Source organism: Chrysemys picta, chromosome 3 (assembly GCF_011386835.1).
Source record: "Chrysemys picta bellii isolate R12L10 chromosome 3, ASM1138683v2, whole genome shotgun sequence".
NCBI lineage: Eukaryota > Metazoa > Chordata > Testudines > Emydidae > Chrysemys > Chrysemys picta.
In genome coordinates this window covers 127,713,965-127,736,800 of record NC_088793.1, presented here as the reverse complement: position 1 = coordinate 127,736,800, position 22,836 = coordinate 127,713,965, and the positions used below count along the sequence as shown (strand labels likewise).

The window sequence follows — 22,836 nt, the reverse complement described above, 5'->3', positions numbered from 1 at the left end:
TAATACATTTTGATTGCTCATAATTGTTTGAAGCAAAAAGTAGTTTTAAAAGAGCTCGAATTCTATTCCTCCTGCATATTTTGTTCCCCTCCAAACTCTTTCCCAAATTCCTAATATTTGTGGCTCGGCAGTTGTCATTCACTCCTCCTCAGGCTCCCCTGAGATAGCTGTCAATGCAAACAGCCAAACATACTAAGCCAGAAACTGTAAGTCCTGTTCTCATAGTGATCCCATTTACCAGCATGTGGTTCTCATTAGGAAAGACTGAGAGGAGCAGTGTTCTCGTAAGAGCTCCAAATAAAAACCATCTACTTGAAGCTAAGAAATACATGGAGAGGTGATGTCCTTGGGATTTTTTTCTGCCAGAAATGGTACAAAAAGATGCATTGATTTGCAAACCTAACCGCCATAACAGGATGCAGAAGAAGGCTCGTTGCTCACTGCGCTCCGTGAACATCTGAAGCGTCTCTAAGACTTTATGTATGAGAGCATTGGCATCAGGGAGTCATTGGGGTCAGGTTGATTGAGTACTCTTAGTGAAAGTGAAGTGTATTCAAAGGCTGAGTATTCTGATGCGCTAATTAAGTATAATATTTCCCAGGTTGCTACCACACATGGAAACACTAAAACTATACTCATCTAATTTAGTGATCTACAGCCAGGAAGCAAGTTACAACCTTGTCTATGTTTTGGATGTGACTGTAAAAACTTAATTTATTTTTATCATTCCAGTATGAAGACTGCTTGTTTCTGTTTGACTTTACTACATGTACTGTAGAATCCATCATAATTCTGAAAGCTGTTTAGTGATGTTGTTTAGTATAAAGGGTCTAAATATATTTTCTATGCATCTAATGTTAATATAGAATTTAATGCATGTAAATTCTAGGCATCTAATACTTTTTCTAGCATATTGAGCTTATGTGGTCTACATTAAACTCATTTTTATTAGTTAGTTTGGGCCTTTAAATGGTTCAAGTCCCAGATGTCACCTGTGGCTGGTTTCCTCCTAGGTCACAGGACTTGGAAAGCAGGAATCATGCGATAGAGCATGTGACTGAGAGCCACCCCTTTTGGGATATATAGGGGGCTTTGGCTTCTCCTTCTCCTTAAGGAAGTCTGAGAAAGTCAGGGACAAGGCCTGATGTGGGACTGAAATTGTAGGAAGTAGCCCTGAGAAACAGTAGAGGAAGGGAATCTTGGGATTAGGGTAGATTATTTAGGTTCCCAGGGTGGGAGTGTGTAGTGGAAGAATGGTGTGGGCCTTTGCTTTGGTGCCTCCTACAGGTGATACTGTGTAATAGAAAGGTTTATGGAAACTTTTGCAAGGTAAGAGGAAGGACTTAGTTTAAGGGTAGTGAAAAACAGCTAGACCCAGGGCCGGCTCCAGGCACCAGCTAAACAAGCAGGTGCTTCGGGCGGCCAAGGGAGAGGGGCGGCAGGTCCCTCACTCCCGCTAGAAGCGAAAGACCGTCCGCTGAACTGCCGCCACCGATCGCGGCTTTTTTTTTTTTTTTTGCTTGGGGCAGCAGAAATGCTGGAGCCGGCCTTGACTAGACCTGTTACAAGGAAAGAAGAGTCCCTGCCCTATGGGAGAGAACAGACTATAAAGGCCCTGAAAATGCAGGTTGATAGATTTGCTTGTCTTTTTTTCATTTGGACTCTGTCTGGCTCGCTGGTTCTCTTAAGGGGAAGACTTCTCCTTTCGCTTGAAGGCTAAAGCCCAACTTGCTGAGATAGGGTAGATGCCAATGGGAGAATGTAGTCTAGAACACATTCAAAAATGAACAGTATATGCTCTTAATTGCAGTACTCTGTGTGCAAGAGAGGGTTGAGCCTGGAGCCACCTTCAAAATCTTGACTGACATTTTTCTTTTAAAAAAGAAATGGGATTTTGTCAAGCATTTCTCTTGGAATGCCACCTTCTACTTTTTTTTATTTCTGAGAATCTCAGTGAGACAATTTTTTTATTTTTCAACCCCCATGACCTCAAATATTAAAAATTTGGATGTTTATGATCCTCCACCCCCAGTAAAATGAATCCAGTCAAGGACAGTTTGTTTTCTGCATATGGTAGGGTGTACAAATGCCAGGCTAACAAAGAGTTGGGGGAGCCTGAAAGCCCAATTAGCCCACCTTATTTCACTTGGAGGGCATGCAGGCATCATTCAGTTTCAGACCCAGCTGAGGAGGAGCTGGGTGGCTGCCATTAAGGAAGGAGTCCAGAGTAGTAGTTGGGAGAAACTGAAGGGGGTGAGGAGACCCTGTGTCCCCTCCTAAGGAAAAGAGCTAGGGGAAAGGCAAGCTTGAACTTCTCTTTTTGGTGGAGAGGTTGAAGGTGGACCCCGACAGAGGTGGGAAGATAAGAATAAGCTATGGGAACTTTTAGCTTCTGTGATGGGCACCTAAAGAAGGGGGAAGGACTTGAGGGAAATGGCCCCATGGATTGGTATCCTGACAGTAAAACAGAAGACAAAGGGGAGATTGAAATATCAAAACTGAAGGGATGGGAGTGTGCTGGGTTTTGCTTTGCTTTGTGTGATGTTACTTGATAGAGAAACTGGAACTAAGTCTCCAGGTAGGGCAGAAGACTTTTGGGTTTGCTACCTGCATTTAATACTCATGAAAGACAATATTTAGGACATTAAGGACACTGATGCTCTGAAAGGGACGGGACTCCAGAGGGATCTGGGTAGAGGGCCAAGTACACCACTGCATGAGATGGAAGACAAGCACTCTATGATGGTGAGCTACAACTGAGGCATAAGGGGGAGCCCCAGTGTGGTAAGACCATCACACCACCACCTGCTATTTCTTTTAAGATTCATAGACTTTAAGGTCAAAAGGGATCATCATGACCATATAGTCTGACCTCCTGCACATCACAGGCCACAGAACCTCACCTACTCACTCCTCTAAATAGACCCCTAACCTCTGGCTGAGTTACTGAAGTCCTCAAATCATGGTTTAAAGACTTCAAGTTACAGAGAATCCACCATTTACACTAGTTTAAACCTGCAAGTGACCTGTGCCCCATGCTTCAGAGAGAGGCAAAAAATCCCTAGGGTCTCTGCCAATCTGACCCGGGGGGAAATTCCTTCCTAACTGCAAATATGGTGATTAGTTAGATCCTGAGCATGTGGGCAAGACCCACCAGCCAGACACTTGGAAAGAATTCTCTGTAGTAACTCAGAACTCTGCCCATCTAGTGTCCCATCACTCTAAGTCTTAAAATCTTCTTCACCTTGTCCAAAAGTTAGAGAGTAGCAAAAGGAAAAATGAAGCACTGTCACTTTGCCACTCTCATCAACGAAGTTGTAAAAAAATTCAGATAAATAGGAAAAACTTCAAATGAAAACTTTTCATTGCAGTTTTTCATGTGGATAAAAATAAGGTTGGGGGAGCTCTACTGGTGGGCAATACTCTTTAATGACAGTGAAGCACTAGGAATGTGTTATCCCAGTCCTGTTCCTAGTACTCTAACAGAGGCATAAACTATCCTGCCCTACCGCTGTTTGGATGAATTTATAGGGTAGATGGAAAGAGGTGTCTGCACACCAGCTGGGTAAAATTTTTCAACTGAAACTCTTTTTTGGTAAAAAATTCAGATTCAGCAACACTGAAACCCTTCCTGAATTTGTGTCACTTTTGTCAAATTGTTTCTTTTGAATTGGGGTGGGGGGGGTCAAAACTTTACTTTGGAATTTTTAAATGAGATGCTTAGATTTTTTTTATTTAAAATGTCCTTTAATTTTATTTTGTTAATGCATTAATCAATGCTTAAAATCAAAATAGCTTTCTTTACTTTTCAAATCAATGATTTTGAAAATGGTTGTCTTTTGGTTCAACCTGAAATGAAACTTTCTCTCTCTTTCCGAAATAGGTGAACTCAGGTATCCATTATTTGCACAGCTCTAGTCTGCATCCTCTTCTCTCTCCCTTCCCAGCACACTCAGAATATTTCACCAGGTTTAACCAAATCTCCTCAGGGAGAGGAGGATTAGGATGGGGGAATGGAGCTCGCTCTGATGTTATACTCTGGGTAATATATTTGTTCATTTACTGCAGTTCCTTTGGATTTTTGCCTTGTTTCATGTGTTGTGAATGTTTGGATTGTTACACAGGAAATCAATAATGAGAGATGTTTTAAATGCAGCAGTGAAGCCATCTTCTTCCATGATTGAGTTATGATGACACTATCTAGTGTAACATAAGTCTTAAGAATAGGAAGGGGAGTCAGGTGTTATCCTATTTGTAACTAACACTGCCATAACTCACGCTAAATACTGTTTGCAGTTGGCTGACTTTTTTAAATATCAAAACGCAGAGCAACCTATTTCCTGCAAGTAGGTGTCTTTGTTGGCAAAATTCAGATTTTACTGATCATGAGTGTGGGTTCTGTGACTGAAAACCAGCCTGGTTTTGAAATCTCAGCTGTAAACAACCTTATAAGGTTGAGCACCACATGTTCATAATATATACTTGGTTATTCCAGGTCTGTGTTCCTCATATAGGCATACTATAAAAACATAATATTTTTTGGCAGAATAAGTCATAAATCAGCACATAGCACATGAATACAACTCAATATATTTTATGGAATCCAGGCTTGAAAATTAAGAGCACACATGATAGAAAAATGCTACAATTAGTGTAATACAAATACCTCTGAGATCCTATGTTCAGCAAAAATAGGAAAAGGTTACCAGTCTTGTCAATGCTTTGACAGGCTCCTTGCGGTCACCAATGCAAACAGGCTTTTCCGTTTTCTGAGCACTAAATTAATCTAATTTTTAGAAGTTGTATTTTAAAAAAATAATTTGGGAATTACCAGAGCTGCTTGATACAAGGTCTGAAAAAAAAAGTGTTGAGGCTTTGGAAAGAACCATTAAGTTGATTGTCCACCATCTGCCTCAAAAAATATAAACTTATTATACAATTTCCTGTGGTTTATTTTGGCTGGAAAGGGGGTATATGTGCTATGTCCTCCATAGACTTATAATGTATCCTTTTACATTTATTTTCACTTGTGTGTCATATTTTCTGTGCAGAGTACAAAAGCTAACATCACAGCATTAATAACAGCGTATCAAAAACATTGTGTATGTGGGGGGATCCCAATTCCAGACAAAATCAAATACCAAAATACGTAGTAGAAGTTGATCAAAGGATGTGGGGAGGGTGGCCTAATGGCTAAAGCAAGTAAATGAGAAACAGCAATTTAGATCCAACTCTACTACTTGCAATCACTTGGCCTCTTCATTTGTTTACCCATCCATAGTATGTGTGCAATCCTACTTACTTTCCTTAAGGGTGTGTTGTCAAGGGCTTTGAGACCTTGCAGAATTTCAAATCTTATTATACATGTCCAGTGTTCCTACAAAAGGGATGGATAAATAAACAAAAACATAATTCACTCCGCTTAGATGAGCCAATTTTCGGCGTGAGGGGATGCATCTCTCAGCTGACTTCAGCAGAGCTGTATCTGCTAACACCAGGTCAGAATTTGGTGCATTGTAGGCAGAGACTTTACACTCATTTGACCGAATTTATTACGAAAATGTGAGCAAAGCATTTTGTGCTCACTTCATAACTGTTCCCCCTCCCTGCTCCTCATAGCACTATGCCAATCATCTTTGTCTGAGGAGGTCTGGTTGTGGCTTATTTCTGAGGATCATCCATGCCATGAGTCCTGGGCAAGAGAAGTTTGTCCAAGAACAGTGTTAGTTGCTCTCTCTTCTTCCCTCCCTGAAGGTTGAATATACTGCTCCTCTAAAACTAAAGCCTTGTAGGTTATTGTTAAGATTCCTAAGCCTCCCTTCCATAAGGCAATGAAACATTTTTTTATTGGGGGAGGAGAGTTATGTATGTATCCAGTCTACCTACAGGAAAGCTCCATAACCTGCAGCCCTTACTTATGCAAAAAGCTCCTATTTAAGTGATAGTGACTTACAGATATAAATACTTTCCTTTGCACTGGAATCCCGCTTGTGCCAGAGGGATACTAGGTGCACAAGCACTTCTCTGTAGCCAGAGGGCCTGGTTGTAGCCTTCATAGTTTTGCCAACTCCCATGATTTTTATCACAACTCTAGTAATGTTGGGATTTTTTTGTAACCTGTCTCATGAAAATATGATGAAAGGTGCCAACTCACAAATTTTCCATTATTCAAAATGGTTGCCATCTCCTATTGCTGTCAGTGGGGCTCAAGCCGGTAAGATGGCTATGGTCCATCTGCGTGTGGGTGTGAGACTGCACTTCATGACATTGGCTGCCACCTCTTGCTATTTTCAATGAGACTGAAGGCACATCCACAGGCAAAAGGGCTGCCACTCCATGATCCGGGTGGCTAGGCAGGACTGTGAGGAGCAGCATACACACTGAATGTTGATGGGGTGTGTGAGCGGGAGCAAGGGGCAGATTTGGGGAGTGCAGGGGAATTTGGAGGCAGGAGGGAGGCTGAGGAGGGCACAGTGGATAGGGGTGGGAGATGAAGGGGATGGGATGGCAGGTCTTCCAGCCAGGGGGCATTGGTGGGGAAGGGGAATCTCATCCTAGCAGCCAAGGTAAGGCCGTATTGCCAATTCTCAGGAACTGGTCATGAGTCGGGGATTTTGGTGCCATGACGCAAGAAGCGTCTCTGTTCCTGTGATTTTTCAGGGTTGGCAGCATTCTGTGCAAGAGCCTCGGGGCTGAGGACACAGACCTGCCTTGCCACTGAGCCCTGCCCTCATGTACAGCCCTAGAGCAGAGAGAGGGTCCTGGGGCTCCAGGATGCAGTGGAGGGGGAGTTGGGGGACAAGCCGCTGCTGCAGCAACACTCCCTGGTCTCTTGCTACTTTGGGTCTTTTCCTCTGCCTGGGAACCAAGCAGAGGAGAAGCCATGGGGGGCAACAAGGCAGGGGAGGAGAAGAGTTGGGGTGGTGCTGTTTATGGGTCCAGGGAAGAGGAGAAATCCTGGGGGTGGAGGCCAAGGATTGGGGGTCAAGACAGTAATAGAAATGGATGGCAGTTTCCATACCTTAGGGTTCAGGATAGGGTACGTAGAGTCTCCATATGAGCAGCCAAGGAGAAGTGTGCGTTTTTGTGTGCATTAAAGGTTGGCTTTTTCCACCTGAAATCATCACACACACGTGGTTTGAGGTTTTCAAAATCATGATTTGTGGGGGTCTGACAGGTGATTTTTGATCTCTTGAGGTTGGAAATCCTGTCTTCATGAATGAATTGGGTAAAGGCGAATGGGCCGCCATTCAAATGTAAAGAAAAATAAAAACAAAAGACCAACTCAACATCAGATAAATTGGTATGTAACTGAGATCAGTACCTTCTGCTGAGTGGAAGGCCATGGATCATTTCAAATGAATAAAACCCTTATGTTGCATTTCTGGGCTGCACCCTTGATTCAGCATCTTTAATTAAAACAATACCATTGTAGCTTGTTTGTTTCATTTAATTTAGCTAGGCAGCTTCTCTTCAGTTACTGACATAACAGATGGCATTTCATAAGCTGTTCAGGGAAAATTTCCATTTTACTGTAATGGTAAAAAAAAAAAAAGCTACTTTCAAACTCTTGGATTTTTATTATTGTTCAATGTTTATTGCATTTTCAGTTATGGAGGGGAAGCAAATATGCTCAAGTATCACAAGAAACTGCAACAATAGATTAGCACCTGGACGAAGTATGTGCAGGTGAACACAACGGAAGTGTTCAAAATATTTTTAATAAAAAGCTGTTTGTTAAATGTCGTGGCTAGACTGGCAAATGCCATGTACAGCCAAAACATGCTCACCTTAGCCATATGAAGTACCTTACTGACTGCATTGCATGAACAAGGCAAGTAGGAGTTGGGATCAGATCCTGCTCCCACTGAAATCAGTGGTCAGTCATTGACTTTAATGAGAACAGGATCAGGCCCTTTATCCCACAAGGTGAAACTCCATGATGTGCAGGGGGAAAGCACAAGACCCATTTACCAGTCCCTCTTAATTCTTCAAAATAGGATTTAAATGGTGTATATGCCTTATATTGCTACTCTGAACATGGGTCAATTTCATCGATAGGGTTCAGAGCCTTGGATGGTGTAAATCAGCCTAGGTCCATTGACACCAGTTGAGGAGCCAGCTTCATAAAAATTAGGAAAGCCAGGTGTCCAGTTATCCGGAACTGAAGCTTATCGCAACGGTCTAACGGTAGAGCTTGCGTCATGTTCAAATCACCCACCAGTGAGATCTTCCCCACTTTCCAGGGCAAAGCCCCTCCTGAGTGTTTGAAAAGGAGTTTCACAAAGCACTTCAATGGAACATTGGAATGTAGAGATGAGTTTGAAAGTCTGATGAAGGGGTTAAACAAAATTGGGAAGGAATTTGTCACAAATCTAAATTTATAGGTGTAGGCACGGAGGCGGTATGTGATGCAGGGGGGAAGGGAAGGATAGATTTTTTTTTTTTAAAGCAAAATCATAAGGTACTATATGCTCTACTGTCTTGGGGAAAAAAATGACAAGCACTTTATAAGCTCCCCACCATTCAAACACCAGCAGTGGGGTTTTCTCTTTAAAGATGTCTTCCAGAATTTTCAAAAAGTCATTAGCTATCTTTAAAGAATCCGCTGCAGTTATAGCATAAGCTAAATGTAAAAGAGCCTGCGCAGTTTCACTAAAGATAAACTTTGAGCAACTGCTGTTATCATTTGAACACCCCACTAACAATTGTATGTTAAACAGTACAGCGTCCTAGCCAACTTTTGCTTCATAGTCCTCTTTGGGAAATGACACTTAATAGCAATAACTAAAACAATAATCTAAACCACAACAGAATCAGGGTTTGCATGTATTTTATCTGTGAAGTTCATATGTGAGAATAAGAGCCTGTGATGGATGGTTCATGTTATGGTCATTAAGACTAAGAAAAAAGCCATATGCTTCAGCTGGAAGGAGATCCCAGAAGTCAGTATTACTAACTTTGTTATTAGCACTATCTGACTATTTGAGTAATATTATATTGCTACAAAATCAATCAATGAGTTAAGTCTTAGGCCAACATTTTCAAAATTGTGTGCCTAAAATTAGGCATATAATAAAGGTCTGAATTTAGGGATGCTGAGTAGAGCTGTGCAAATAACTAATTTTTCCACTTGGTGGCCAAGCCAAAAAATTGAAATGAAGTTTGGTTTGGGGTAATCAGAAACAAAACCTTGTCACTTTTTCTGGTGAGGGGAAAAAGAGTTGGGGGTATGTGTGAAAATGTTTTTAAATAAAATATATGTTTTTAATAAAATTGAGTGAAATTCTGAAACAAAACAGCTTTCCAAAGTGAAACATCAGTGTTTCATTTCAGAAGTTCTGAAATAAATTGTTTTGACATTTCCATAGTGTTCTTATTTGATTGAAATTATTCACTGAAATTGACCCCAATTAATGAATTGTGTCAGTGGACTTGAATCTGCATGGTTTTTTTTAGCCAAAAATTATCCACATGAAAAAATTCCCCAGCTCCAGTACTGTGTCGTGCCATTAAAGTCAATGGGCAGTGAATATGGTTTAGCCTCTGAATATTGGACTATTTATTGAGGTGCTTAACTTCAGGCACCCAAGTCTGAAAACTTTAGTCTTTGTTCCTTCATGTGATGATTTTTCTTTCTTTTTTTATTTCCCCTTAGTCCTTTCCCTCCCAGTACTGATCTGAATTCTGTTTTTTATCATAATTATATCAGTAACATCATGAAAGTTGTTTCACCTCACTGTCAAATGTCAGGAACATTCTGCATTCAAATGTGGGGAATGGCTAAAACAAAGGAGTATTACATGTTGGACCAGATCCTCATCTGGTGTACGCTGGTGTAGCTCCATTGAGTACAGCTATAGGCCTGACTAACTTTGAAACCATTGGTCTTCCATGTTGACTCAAGCCCTGATTCAGCAAAGCACTTAAGTAAATGTCTAAAAACCAGATTTTTAAAGCTATTTAGGCATTGCTGCCATCACCATCACAGCGCCTTCCTGATTTAGGGCTTAAATCTCACTTTCAAAAGGGATTTAGGTATTTAGGAGTCTAATCTCATCAATTATCTAAATCCCTTTTGAAAATGAGATGTAGGCTCCTAAATCAGTTAGGAGTTGCGATGCTGAGCACAGAAATGCCTGAATAGCTTTAAAAATCTGGGCCTAAGTACTGTGTTGAATTGAGGCCATAGATAGCTACCAGCTAGGCACAGGGGCATCTTCTCTGATGATGAAGAGTATGTGTTACTGTGTTAAACATAAACTACTAAAATACTAAAGGGAAAGCAGCATTTTTCTGCTGCATAGCAAAGTTTCAAAGCTGTGTTAAATCAGTGTTCAGTTGTAAACTTTTGAAAGAACAACCATAACATTTTGTTCAGAGTTACGAACGTTTCAGAATTACGAACAACCTCCGTTCCCAAGGTGTTCATAACTCTGAAGTGCTACTATAACACATGAAGACAAGCAACTGAATATTGACAAAATGTACAAGTGCTTATGTGAAATTCTAGAAGTTTAAATACTAAGATGGGTGAACAAGAGTGCCTGGCATTAAATGAGGCTATTGATATAATAAGCATCATGGAAACTTGGTGCAATTAGGATAATCAATAGGATGTGGTAATACTAGGGTATACAGGAATGATAGAGTAGGTTGCACTGGTGGGGGAGTGGCATTGTATGAGAAAGAAAGCATACAGTCAAAGAAAGTAAAAATCTTAAATGACTCAAACTGTACCATAGAATCTCTATGGATAGAAATGTCTAGGGCTGTCAATTAATCACAGTTAACTCAAGCAATTAGCTCAGAACAAATTACCGTAACTAAAAAAAATTAATCGTGATTAATCACAGATTTAATTGCACTGTTAAACAATAACAAAATATAAATTGAAATTTATTATAAATATTTTTGGATGTTTTCTACATTTTCAAATATATTAATTTCAATTACAACACAGAATGCAGTGTATAGAGCTCACTTTATATTTTATTACAAATATTTGCACTGTAAAAAAGAAACAAGAAATAGTATTTTTCAATTCACCTCATACAAGTACTGTAATGCAGTCTCTTTATTGTGAAAGTGCAACATACAAATGTAGATTTATTTATTTTTTTGTTACTCCTTCACATAACACAAGAACTAGAGGGCACCTGATTAAATTTATAGGCAGGGGGTTTAAAACAAACAAAAGGAAGTATTTCTTCACACAATGCACAGTCAACCTGTGGAATTCATTGCTGTGTGAATGCCAAAAGTATAACTGGGTTCAAAATAAAATTAGATAAGTTCATGGAGGATAGGTCCATCAATGGCTATTAGCCAAGATGGTCAGGGGTGCAACCTCATGCTCTGTTTCATTAAACCTCTGGCTGTCAGACGCTGGGACTGGTCAACAGGATATCAATCATTTGAAATTGCCCCGTTCTGTTCAATTCCTCTGAAGCATCAGGCACTGGCCACTGTCAGAAGACAGGATACTGGGCTAGATGGACCATTGGTCTGACCCATTATGGCCATTCTTATATTCCTCTTCTTTGTACCTTTGGACTCCTGCTTTTTAGCTTGATGGTGAATGCTATTTATTAGATTATGGTAATGATAGAATCACACAGTAAGAGAATCTTAGTGATGTAGAGCTGGAAGGGACCATGAGAGGTCATCTAGCCCATCCCACATATACTGAGGCAGGACCAAGTAAACCTAGACCATCCCTGACCGATGCTTGTCTAACCTGTTCTTAAAAACCTCCATTAAGAGAGAGGACTTTTGTGCTGACTTTTAATTTTGTTTCACTTTAATTAAAGATCGGAGAAATTTTGGATCTGAAATCTAAACTGAGCTCCTAATCTCTATCATGGATTGAACTAAACCCCTGCATACAAATATTTCTCCACTCTCTTTCCCACTGGTCAAAACAAAAAACGGAAAAAAAACCCCACTTTGGCAATATTCACATCCAATGGCAGATCTCAACACTAGAGATGGGCTTCTTTTGCCATTTAACATTACAGGTAAAGGTGCAGTTGAAGCTATTTGCATTAATCCACCTTCCTCCCTCATCTCCTGTGCAAAAGCCATCTTGTATATGTAAAATCTTATTTTAGAATTAATAGATTTTTAAGGCAGAAGGGACCATCTAGTCTGACCTCCTGCATCCCACAGGCCACAGAATTAAATCCAGTAATTCCTGCATCAAACCCATATCTCTGTCTGAGTTAGTGCATAAGAGGGGGAAAAACAATCTTGATGTAAAGAGTGAAACCCTGGCCACATTAAAGAAAATATCAAAGCTCCACCACATACCTATTCCCAAAATTGTACTGGTTCCGGATAAGTTTGCTAAGCTGTTGACTGAGACGAGTTTCAAGTAGTAAATTTGAGTGTTGCAGAGGTACTTCATGACATTGTCTGCATATCTTTGTATTAGGCATCCCAAGTTATGCTGGCTGATGGTGCAGGCGCTATACAGACCTTTGAGTAATGCATTATTTAGACAAGAGGTCGCTTCAGACTAAGTGTATGGGCTGTAATCTTGGCAGTAACCAACATCTGTTGCTATAATAAAGCAAGAAAGCAAACTGGCTTGGCTGTATGAGGAACAGCTGATTCAGTGTTTTGTAAGTGAGGAGAAAATAGACCTGAAGTATGTTAGCATACCTTCAAATAAAGCTCACAGCACATTAGAAGTACATAAATACTTTGAAATGAGTACAAAGTACAAAATAAAAATTAACAAATGGAAATGAGTGGCAATATAGCCACTGGTAGGATTAAGCATTGTGGTTATTATTTGTGTTACGGTAGCATGTGGGGGGTTTATTGTACTAGGAACTGCACAAAGAGAGTCATAGGCAGTTTCTGCTCCAAAGAGCACACAATCAAAGGAGACATGACAACAGATGAGAAAAAGAGAGAATATGCAAGCACCAGGAAGTTCTGCTTAAAAACTGACACAGCCCATGTGGAAAAATAAGATCTGGGGCCTGATTCTAAGTGGTACGGAGGCCCATTTACACTGTTCTGGTGGCATAATAGTATCTTCAGGTAGGAGTAAATTCCATTCACAGTGTAAAGACGCTTTAGTATAACCAAGGCAAATATTACAGCCTGAATTACAAATCTGCTGTGATGTGAAGGATGGTTTTATACAGAATCACTGGGTTAAAAAGCAAGTCTTACACCAGGAAAAATGTCTGTCAATCTCTTAGCTAGGATTTCCCTCCTGCAATTGTTTTCTGTCCACAGTTTGTCCTCTACTTTTCATTTACAATACCAGTGTACCGCAGCTTGCCATCTGTATGGCCACAGATAACTCACTGCTATGGATCTTGCATTAGTCACTATTAGAATGGATGAGCAAAGGATAACTAACTTTCCTGCGACATGAGTTTCACTCGCGGGTCAGACCTCTCACTGGCAAGCCCTCAATCTCAAAACTTCTATCTACGACTTCTATGTGAAGCCTGGTTTTGAAGTAAATAACTAAATTAAAATTGAAATCCCTTTTATGTTGATGTACACTAATCATTTCTCTTCACAATTACTGCCCACGGGTTTCTGGAACACACACATGCACATCACAGCTTTCTGGTATGAACAGTGGGCTTGCCAGAATCCTGCTTTTATAGTCTGTGCTGCCAACCGTGCTCCTTACTGGATACAGGGCTTCAGAAGTCATGGTCAATAAAGGCAAAATTCACTCCCTGTGTGGTGAGCCCACACATGTGGTGCCTATATCTTCTATGGGCTCTCTGCATGGGGTGAATTTTACCCAGTATAAGCAAACATCTATTGAGTTGTTTAATTCTTAAATTTTGGATCTTGAACTTGTTCCTGATTCATCCTTCACAGAATCAACCAACCTGCTGGCTTTTCACAATACATGGATCCACATTTATTTCCTTCTGATGATAATCCAGACCATTACGTCAGTACCGATGTCCGGATTACATATCTGAAATTTGATCCTCTCCCTGCTCACAGAAAAAAACTTGTCATTGAAGTGGCTATTGTCTTGCCCTTCAAATCTCTACCTCCGACCTCTTATTTCTCATTCTCCCAAGAAATCAGCTAATAAGCATAATTATATGTACACCTTTATCTGGGGCCAGCTATGCACTGGTCTGGGCTGTAGGTGTAAATTACAGAAGCCTGGTGGCAGCCAACCGCTTGTCTCTACTCTGTTCACAACTTTGAAGTACAGAGTAAGGCCCCTCTATTTGCTCATGCCTCTACCTGACCCAGTCTGGAAGTGAAAAGTTGTTTTATGGGATTGGTACAGATATTCTGTAGGGCAGGGAAATTATTCTGGGGACTGTTCTGATGCTGCCACAACGTTATTACTTTCAATTCTAAATGTGTTTTTTATTGAGGGAAGTGCACCCAGGATATTAGGGAATGGGACATTTTTATAGATATTTATATCTACACGTCTTCCTTTGACTATTAACTAAGTCTTAAGATAAATGTAACTTATTCGTATCATGGGTCCACAGGATCTGTGCTATGCCCCAGCTTTTAAACGGTCTTTTGGAGGAACCCTGTCAGTGTGCCAGACCTCTAAGGGGCTTACTCTTCCTTCAGGGTAGGCCATGTGGTCTCATCACCTCCAGAACTGAGCCTCTGGGCTCCAGCACCTCTGGTTTCACACCATGAGCTCTGCCTAGTGAGCCCAGCAAAGTGAGTCCAATGCACCTCTGCAAAGATTTGCAGTGACACCAAGCAGCATGTTCAAAACTGCATAGGGATTATTTGTCAGTTGGAACACAGCATTGGCAGTCCTGTAGATTAGCACAGATAAATAAGTGTTAAGACGTAGTCCATCTGGCCAAGCCAGAGCAATCTACCAACTGAGCTGTAAAGGACTCCATTTCAGGTTTTGTCTCTCTCTGTCCCTTTGTCAGTCCCAGGTGAGAACAAGCTGCCTCTTCCAGAAGCCAAACCTTTATCCCCTGCCAGTCACTTCTCAGTCCTTTGCTCTTAAGCTGGCCTCTGCTCAGCTCCTCTGATGAGAGGGGGTTGAGGTATCCTTTCTCTTTATTATTGATTTCTGGGTGTGAACATTCTGGTCACTGGTGCTTCCCATTGTCTCTTTCAGATTCTGTATTGATCTGGGTCACTTTCAGCAGGTTCCAGCCAGTTTCTGAACGACCCATTCATTCCAGCCCAGACTGCCGGGGGGGGGGGACGGGGGACACCTCTCCATACTCCTGCGCTGCCTCAAGAGTGGACTTGATGCTTTTTCTATCACTGAGTAGCAATGCAAAGTAAAGAGGGAAACTGAGGTGCGCATAGGATTCATAACAGCGTTGCAGGAAATTCCCACTTTGTCACAATTAGTATGTAAGAACTGCTTTAAAATTGGGGTTTACCCTCATGAACATTATAGCCAGGAATAGCACTGGGCAAAGTATGGCTCTGACACTGAAACTTCCACCTTGACCTACAACACCATTTGTATTCCACCACTTGTACTCCAAGCAAAGGCTGTAAGTTATGGCAAATTACCTCATGGTTTTGTGACGTTATGAACAAACTGGGATTAGGATGAAACCAGTAAACTCATTTGCCTTTCCAGACAGGTGCTCTAGTGGTGAAAAGCTAATTTGTGATGTTCCGGAGTACATCTTAACCACATATTAACCTGCTAGGGCCAAATTTTGCCCATGGAGGTGCATGCAGGGTACTATTAAAGTCAATAGAACTTCACAGGATATGGATTTTCTGAACACTTGCAAGGCAGAATGTGACTGTTAGCCTTCCTAGAACAAAGGGAATTCCTTTGGTTTTCCTCTGCCTCTAATGAAAAGAAAGTGATTGTTAGAAACATAATTGAAACTCACTATAATGCACACATGAAACATAAAATGTTAAAGTACGCTCCACAAAGCATTGCCAAAAGTATACAGGAAGGAACAGCCCTGCATCTTCAAAGGGATGGATGAGATGACTTAATAGGTTTCTTCCATCTCTGCTTTCTATTATCCAAAGGAGGAATGGCAGCATTATTCATTAGGCAGCAACTGGTACAAGTTCAGTATTTCATAGTGCCACAGCCTCTATTTGGACCCCAGTGGAAAACTGAGGCGGAGGGATAGGAGTGGGTAGAGCGTAGGGAAAGTTGCGCTAATGGATGCCATCAACCAATGCTGTATATGTATCTCCCTTGTGACAATATCTACATTTTCCACTGGAGAACCAATTAAAACAAGACATATGGAAATATTTCTGGAATTAAGCAGACATCATTACTGTTTTATTTCTAGCACGCATGCAATCTAGGTTGATTTCTTAAACAAATAACATCCACAATTATGGTAGGATTAAGAAGGAAAATATGGTAATACACTTCTTATGCTTGGGTATCACATTTCTGTTGCTAGTTAAAGGCAAAGTTGCATTATAAAACAATTTCTGTTGTCTTTCAGTAGTCACCTTCTGCAACTTTTATTTAATTCTGTTGTAGGAGAAATGTGGAATGCATGAACTTGAACTGCGTGTGTTTTCAAATCTCTAAAAAAAAAAAAAAAATACTCTGAAAGCTTCTGATGTATAATAAGAGCCAGGGTGGCGTCTGGGTGAGAAATGTATGGAGGGGGCACTGGTTCAGTTAGGCTGGCTGAGGGTCAGTGGCATTTGAGGCAGCTATTCCCAAAGATCTGCTTAGGTGGTGGGGATTGCATGACCTGATCTTTACATAGTTCATGGTGCCTCTGGCACCAGGGCCGGCTCCAGGCACCAGCTTGCCAAGCAGGTGCTTGGGGCGGCCACTCTGGAGAGGGGCGGCACGTCCAGCTATTCGGCGGCAATTCAGCGGACGGTCCCTCACTCCCGCTCGGAGCGAAGGACCTCCCGCCGAATTGCTGCCACAGATCGCGATTGCGGCTTTTTTTTTTTTTGGCGCCGCTTGGGGCGGCAAAAACCCTGGAGCCGGCCCTGTCTGGCACTTCCTCACTCAGGGGCAGATGCATAGCCCTGGAAAGGCACACATGCAACAGATCTCACACACACACATTTTTCTTGCTAAGAGGCTGAGAAGGATGAAGGCCTATGTGATTTAAGTTGTGATGGACACTTCTATTTTTTTTATTACTGCTTTTTGGCCTTGACTACTGCAACTTTGCTCCCTTCAAGCATATTCAGAATGCTGCTGCTAAAATCATCTTGGCTTACGGCTCTAATCACATCACCTCTTTATGTCCGCTGCACTTCTGCATAAAAAACAAGTATCTTGCTTTAAGACCCTTCGTTACTTAACTGCCCCCCCCCCCCTCACCTAGCTGATTGAGTAACCTATTGTGACATTGACCCCAGCATCTTCTTTCTGCCAGTATTCCCGGCCTTTACTGGCCACCAGTCAGCTTTTTCCTTAACCAACCCATCCTTTCAGTGCTTAATTTGTAACGAAAGGGGTGTCGGTGCTCAAACAAGCCCTGGCACAAATTAACCAATGCATGCGGGAAACTCCCTGATAACTCAAACAGTCAACATCTTACCCTCCTTCAGATCCCTCCTAAGGACTCACCTCTGCCAGGATGCTTACAAAACCCTGCTGGCTGACCAGCTGAAGAGGTGACAAGGTGTGCTGCCTTCTTTTTATTTCTTTCTTACCTCTAGCCCCAAGTACAATAAACAAATCCAGCCCCACAATACATGTAATTAACAAAGCTGTCCCAATTTACCATACTCATCCACTTCTGGGTGGTATCCACATCCCTTAATCTCTTTTGATTGGAAGCCCCACAATGCAGGGATTGTCTCTGATCTGTGCATGCACAATGTCCAGCACAATGGGGCCTCAATCCAAGCTGGGGCTTTGGGGCACTGCCAGGATATAAATATTGAATAGGAAAAGCTTCTGGGTTCTAACGGGTCCTGTAGATGTTTTCAGCAAGATTTTCAGTGAAACTAATGAGATAAAGTGTCATATGCAGTGGAGTTGTAGCCAGGTTGGTCCCAGGATATTAGACACACAAGGTGGGTGAGGAAATATCTTGTATTGCACCAACTTCTGTTGGAGAGAGAGACTGTATAAGCTTGAAAGTTTGTGTGTCTCACCAACAGAAGTTGGTCCAGTAAAAGATATCACCTCACCCACCTTGTATCTGAGAGAGTGTTTTTCCCCCCAGTGTATCAGAATGCAATTAAAATCTCTCTTCACATGAAATGTAAGGTTGTAAGCCAACTTGGCTGAATTGAGATTTCTAGAAAGGATAGCCTCAACTGATGACCTTTAGTGGTCTCTCCCTCTTACTTCATCCTCCTTTAAGGAGTGTGTGTATCTCTCTTTCTCTGCACATTCCCAGGCCTGCCTTTCCCCTTCCGGCCCTCTCCCAGCTATTTCTGACACACTGGCATCTACACAACTCAGAGTGCTATTTTCATGAGACCTGCATGTGTTGCATGCTATAGATCACACACACCTTCCATAGCACTATTGAAAATCTTTAGTGGGAAGCATTTCCTAGTATTAGCTATTTTCATGATTATTTGCATGGTGCCAGCAGCGAAAGACAATATTACAACGTCCGTCTGGTGCAATCCAACTATCACAGCATTCAGTACCTTCCAGGGAGCTCCAGTTGGAGCCTCTGATGCTTTCAAAGCTTCCCTGAACACATTTTTCGCACACGCTCTGAACCCATAATCCCTGGATTAAGATTTTGGAAAGTCTTTTAATCATTAATTTTCAGGCACCCCAAGAGTAAACATAAAGGCAACCACAAACGCCAATGCTCTGTTGTAATCTGTTGCCATCAATGTGTTGATTAAAGAAAATATTAAACTGTAGGGTATCAGCCAAGCCTTGAGAGGATCTATTGGTACAATGAATGAAATCAAAAAATTTAATTACATTTTACTTAAAGCTTTACTGCATAAAAAATACAAAAGGAAAATCATCTTTGTTGTGGTTAGGATTTCCTCATCCTGTCCAAATCTGCTCCTAATTTAGAAATATATGTTGGTTTCTGCATTCAGATTTTCATTAAATATTGCTTAGACTTCCTGGATCCAGACTTCCTGGATCCAGGGATGGCCTCAGGACTGCCCATGAGTACAAAGGTCTCTTCAGACTAAGAGCCACAGCCAAATGTAACACATGGGGCCAACTCTGTCCCTGGTGTATTGACAGTGAAGTCAGTTTGGACCCTTTAGGATAGATCAGGAAGTAGATGTGGGGCTACTGAACACGTTTCTGGACCGAGGAGATGTAAACTCTTGGGATTCAACCCATTCATATGTGTGTGTCACTCTCTTTTCCTCTCTTCCTGCTCTCCCCTCTCTGCTTCTCTCAGTCTCTATCACTTTCTATACTTGTCTTGGAGCTCTCTTTCTTGCTCTTTCCATGGCCACTTTTTATTCCCTGCCTTACTCTCCCCTTTACTTTCCCTTTGTTTTTCTCTCTCCTCCATTTTCTGCCTTCTGGACCTCTATTTCCCCTGTGATTTGCCTTCTGATCCCCTTTCTTTCTCACCCATTGTCTTTCTAACTCCCTTGATCTCCATTTTCCTCTTCCACTTGGCTGTGTTCTTTTCCCTCTCTGGGTTCCACCCTCTTTCTGTCTCTCTGCCTGACTTTTTCTCCTCTTCTCTAAACCTTTCTCCCACCTTTCCCTCGGTTTCTGTCGCTCTCATTCTTTTTGTCATTCACTTTACCCATTGCTCTCTGATTCACCATTTAACCACTCCCACCCGCACCAATTCCAAAAACAATAAGCTCTTTAAAAAGCAGCAGCTCCATGGTTAAGCTGGGTGGTGCCTGAGGCTAGGGACTGAGCTCCCTCTCCCTGCTTTCAATGCTAGCTCTGTAACACTAGGAAATATGCAATATAGACAGAAGGGAACATGGCTCCCAGCTGTGGGATATGAAAAGACCGGTGTTCTGTGCTGATGGTGTTCAAGCAGAGGGAACTGTGAAGACAGGGGATAGCTATAAGGCTAGTTCAGTGTCTGACACGAGCAGAGTGCATTTGTTGATAGAGTGGCAGAACATACATGGTACCTCTCAAACACCCATCATCTGAGACTTGTATTTACTTCCAATCCATTCAAGCATGGAGTTCTGTCACCTCTACTGAAAATCTTGTGGATCATGCATATGAAGTCATGAAACTCAGAGTTTAGACTTTGTCACTTATGCTACAAAACAGTGGTTCTTAAGGTTTTTTCCATGCCATAAGTGCCCATATTACAATAAAGTATGGGGACACCACTCCCACCTAGCCACAAAGAAAGGAAGGGTGGTTGCAAACCCCTCCCTGCCCCTCCATTGGAGCTATTTGTGATTCCTCTGGGTCACAAGCTCCCATGATGAGAACCCATGCTATGGAGTAATCTCCTGTTTACAGATCCCTGCGCTGTTTTCCCTGTGTCCCTTATTGTTGGGTCCCACATCTGGGCCTCAGTGTAAAGCCCTGGGTACAGAAACACTGCCTGTGGATCAGCTTTGAGTTAACAGGTGTAGAACTGTTCCTTTGTGCCGTAGTCAGACAAGGGTTTGTCAAACAGCGGTCAATAGCCTGGGGAAAGTCTGACTGGAGAGGGGAAAGTTGGCATAGGGCCTCGGGTGTTAGCTTGGACTTTGGAAGACAGGGTTTAATTCCCTACTCCACCACAGAATTCTGTGTGACCTGGGGCAAGACACTTAGTCTCTCTGTGACTCAGTTCCCCATCTGTAAAAGGAAGGTAATAGCACTTTCCTATCTCTTGTCAGGGCTGTTATTAGGAAAAATACATTGAAGATAGTGAAGTGCTCACATATGAGAGTAATAGGGGCCATACACGTATCTGGGGTAGCTAGACAGGCATAATCATGGGTGTACTTTTAATGATGGAGTGGACCTCAGGCTAGTGAGTTAAACCCTTTATTTATAAAATAGTTTAAGAGATACCCATATATTTTTACATGCTATATACTAGAAATTTTACACTTTAATGAAGTTGCAGCCTTTCCCTTGAAATAGATTAATCTTATTTAATGGGTTGAGTTGTAGGGAAGTTGTTCTTTCAGAGTATCCATGGCAAGAGGGAGTGGACATTACATAAGAGTGAAGAGTCATTCAACACACAAAAATCAGTAAGAAACGTTATGTGCAGCACTAATATCAAGAAAAAAAGATGCTCTCCGGTGAAAACAAACCTACGGTTGACTATTTTTCTGGGAAGCACTGCATCGTTCATATGCTCACAATGGATTCATCTGTCAATGTACACTCTTTACATGTGCCATGTAGTATTACAGCAGTGACACTAGCCATAGGACAGGACCTGTGACAAGATGTGGAGGAAGGAACTTGAGAGGAGGTCATTGTACAAATATATTTATTTCTGCTATAGCTAAAAATTGAAGATTTTTTTTCCTGCTCTGTAGTTTGAGGTAGAGAAATATGTTCCTTTGTTTGCTGAATGCTTCCCACATAAACTCTTATTTAAGAAAAAATACCATCAAATAGTGGAGGTTTTTAAACAAAGGACATATTTTCACTTGGATTGAAACCATTCAAAAGGGCAAAGTATACAATTTGTATCACTAATTTACTGTAATCAGTCTAATGCTTCAGACATCAATAAACTTAATTATTTTCCATTTAATGTCAAAGTAATTACTCCAAAATGACATCAATTTGCCATCTTAGAGAAAACAAAAGTAATAAACCTTTCACTTCCCACATTAAAAAGCCTGACACCAGTCCTTAATATAAAATCTAGTTATATAATACCCTAGTATAAATATTTAAGATGGACATCTAAATTCTTTGTCAACAAAGATTTCTTAACCTCCACTAATCCACCTCTTATTACCTACCGTTAAAGGGACCCATTTACTAAATAGCTTCTTTTTAATCTGTCAGACCCTGGACAATTTTACATGTCTCTCACAATGTTTTCCACTAAATGACCTTTAATATTATTTTGATTCCATCTGCAACTGTCTAGGAATCTCCACCCTCTCCCTTTGCTATTCTCGTTCACTTAGGATATGTCTACATTATATCTGGGAGCATGCTTCTCAGAGTGAGTAGACAGACGTGCTAGCTCTGCTCAACCTACCATGCTAAAAATAGCAGTGTGACCATGGCAGTGTGGGCAGTGAATCGGGCTAGTGACCCAAGTATAAGCCCAAACAATCACCTGGTCCCATTGCTATTTTTAACATTGTAATTCAATCTGAGCTATCGCTACCCATATTGGGAAGCATGTTCCCAGCTGCAGTGTAGACATATCCTTGGTGTGAAACTCTGGCTCCACTGAAGTTAATGCAAGTTTTGCTGTTCAGTTCAGTGGGGGCAGGATTTCATTCTTAATTTTTAATCTTGTCCTAAAACATCTCTTCCTTCTGCTCCCTACTGTTGTGCATTGATATTTCTCCTCTTGCCTTGTAGCCCAATTTTGCACTTGCTATAGGGGTTACCATTCTGAGCAAACATCTCGTCACCAATCCTGCAAAAGGATCCATGCAGGCAGGTTCTTAGTGTCAACTACACATTGACTTGGAGGTGTAAATTCCAACTGGAGGAGACATACCCGTTCTAGCTTTGACCAAGCTAGTGCTCTAAAAATAGAAGTGTAGCCACTGCCACCTAAGTACTGGGAGGGGCTAGCCTCCCCAGGACACACCTGGCATCTTGGACAGATATGTACTCAGTTGCTATGGTGCGAATGGTGGGAGGGACTAGCCTCCTGAGCACATGCCTGGCATCTTGCATGGGTATGTACTTGGGTGACTAGCTCTGGGACAGCTGAATACGTACCCGACCAACAAGCTAGGCATGTACTTGGGAAGCTAGTCCCTTGCCCCGGAGAGCTACTCTTCTATTTTTAGAGCACA

At 41.6% G+C, this 22,836-nt stretch overlaps 1 long non-coding RNA gene across 3 annotated transcripts in view; it reads left to right on the top strand.

The window, feature by feature from the left end:
- LOC135982656 (uncharacterized) overlaps nt 1-22,528 on the top strand; it is a 186,695-nt gene extending 164,167 nt beyond the window's left edge. For all 3 annotated transcript variants that reach the window (XR_010600158.1, XR_010600157.1, XR_010600156.1), the window contains one exon: nt 15,107-22,528. This is a non-coding gene — a long non-coding RNA (uncharacterized LOC135982656). The remainder of the gene's footprint in view (nt 1-15,106) is intronic.
- The last annotated feature ends 308 nt before the right edge of the window (nt 22,529-22,836 follow it).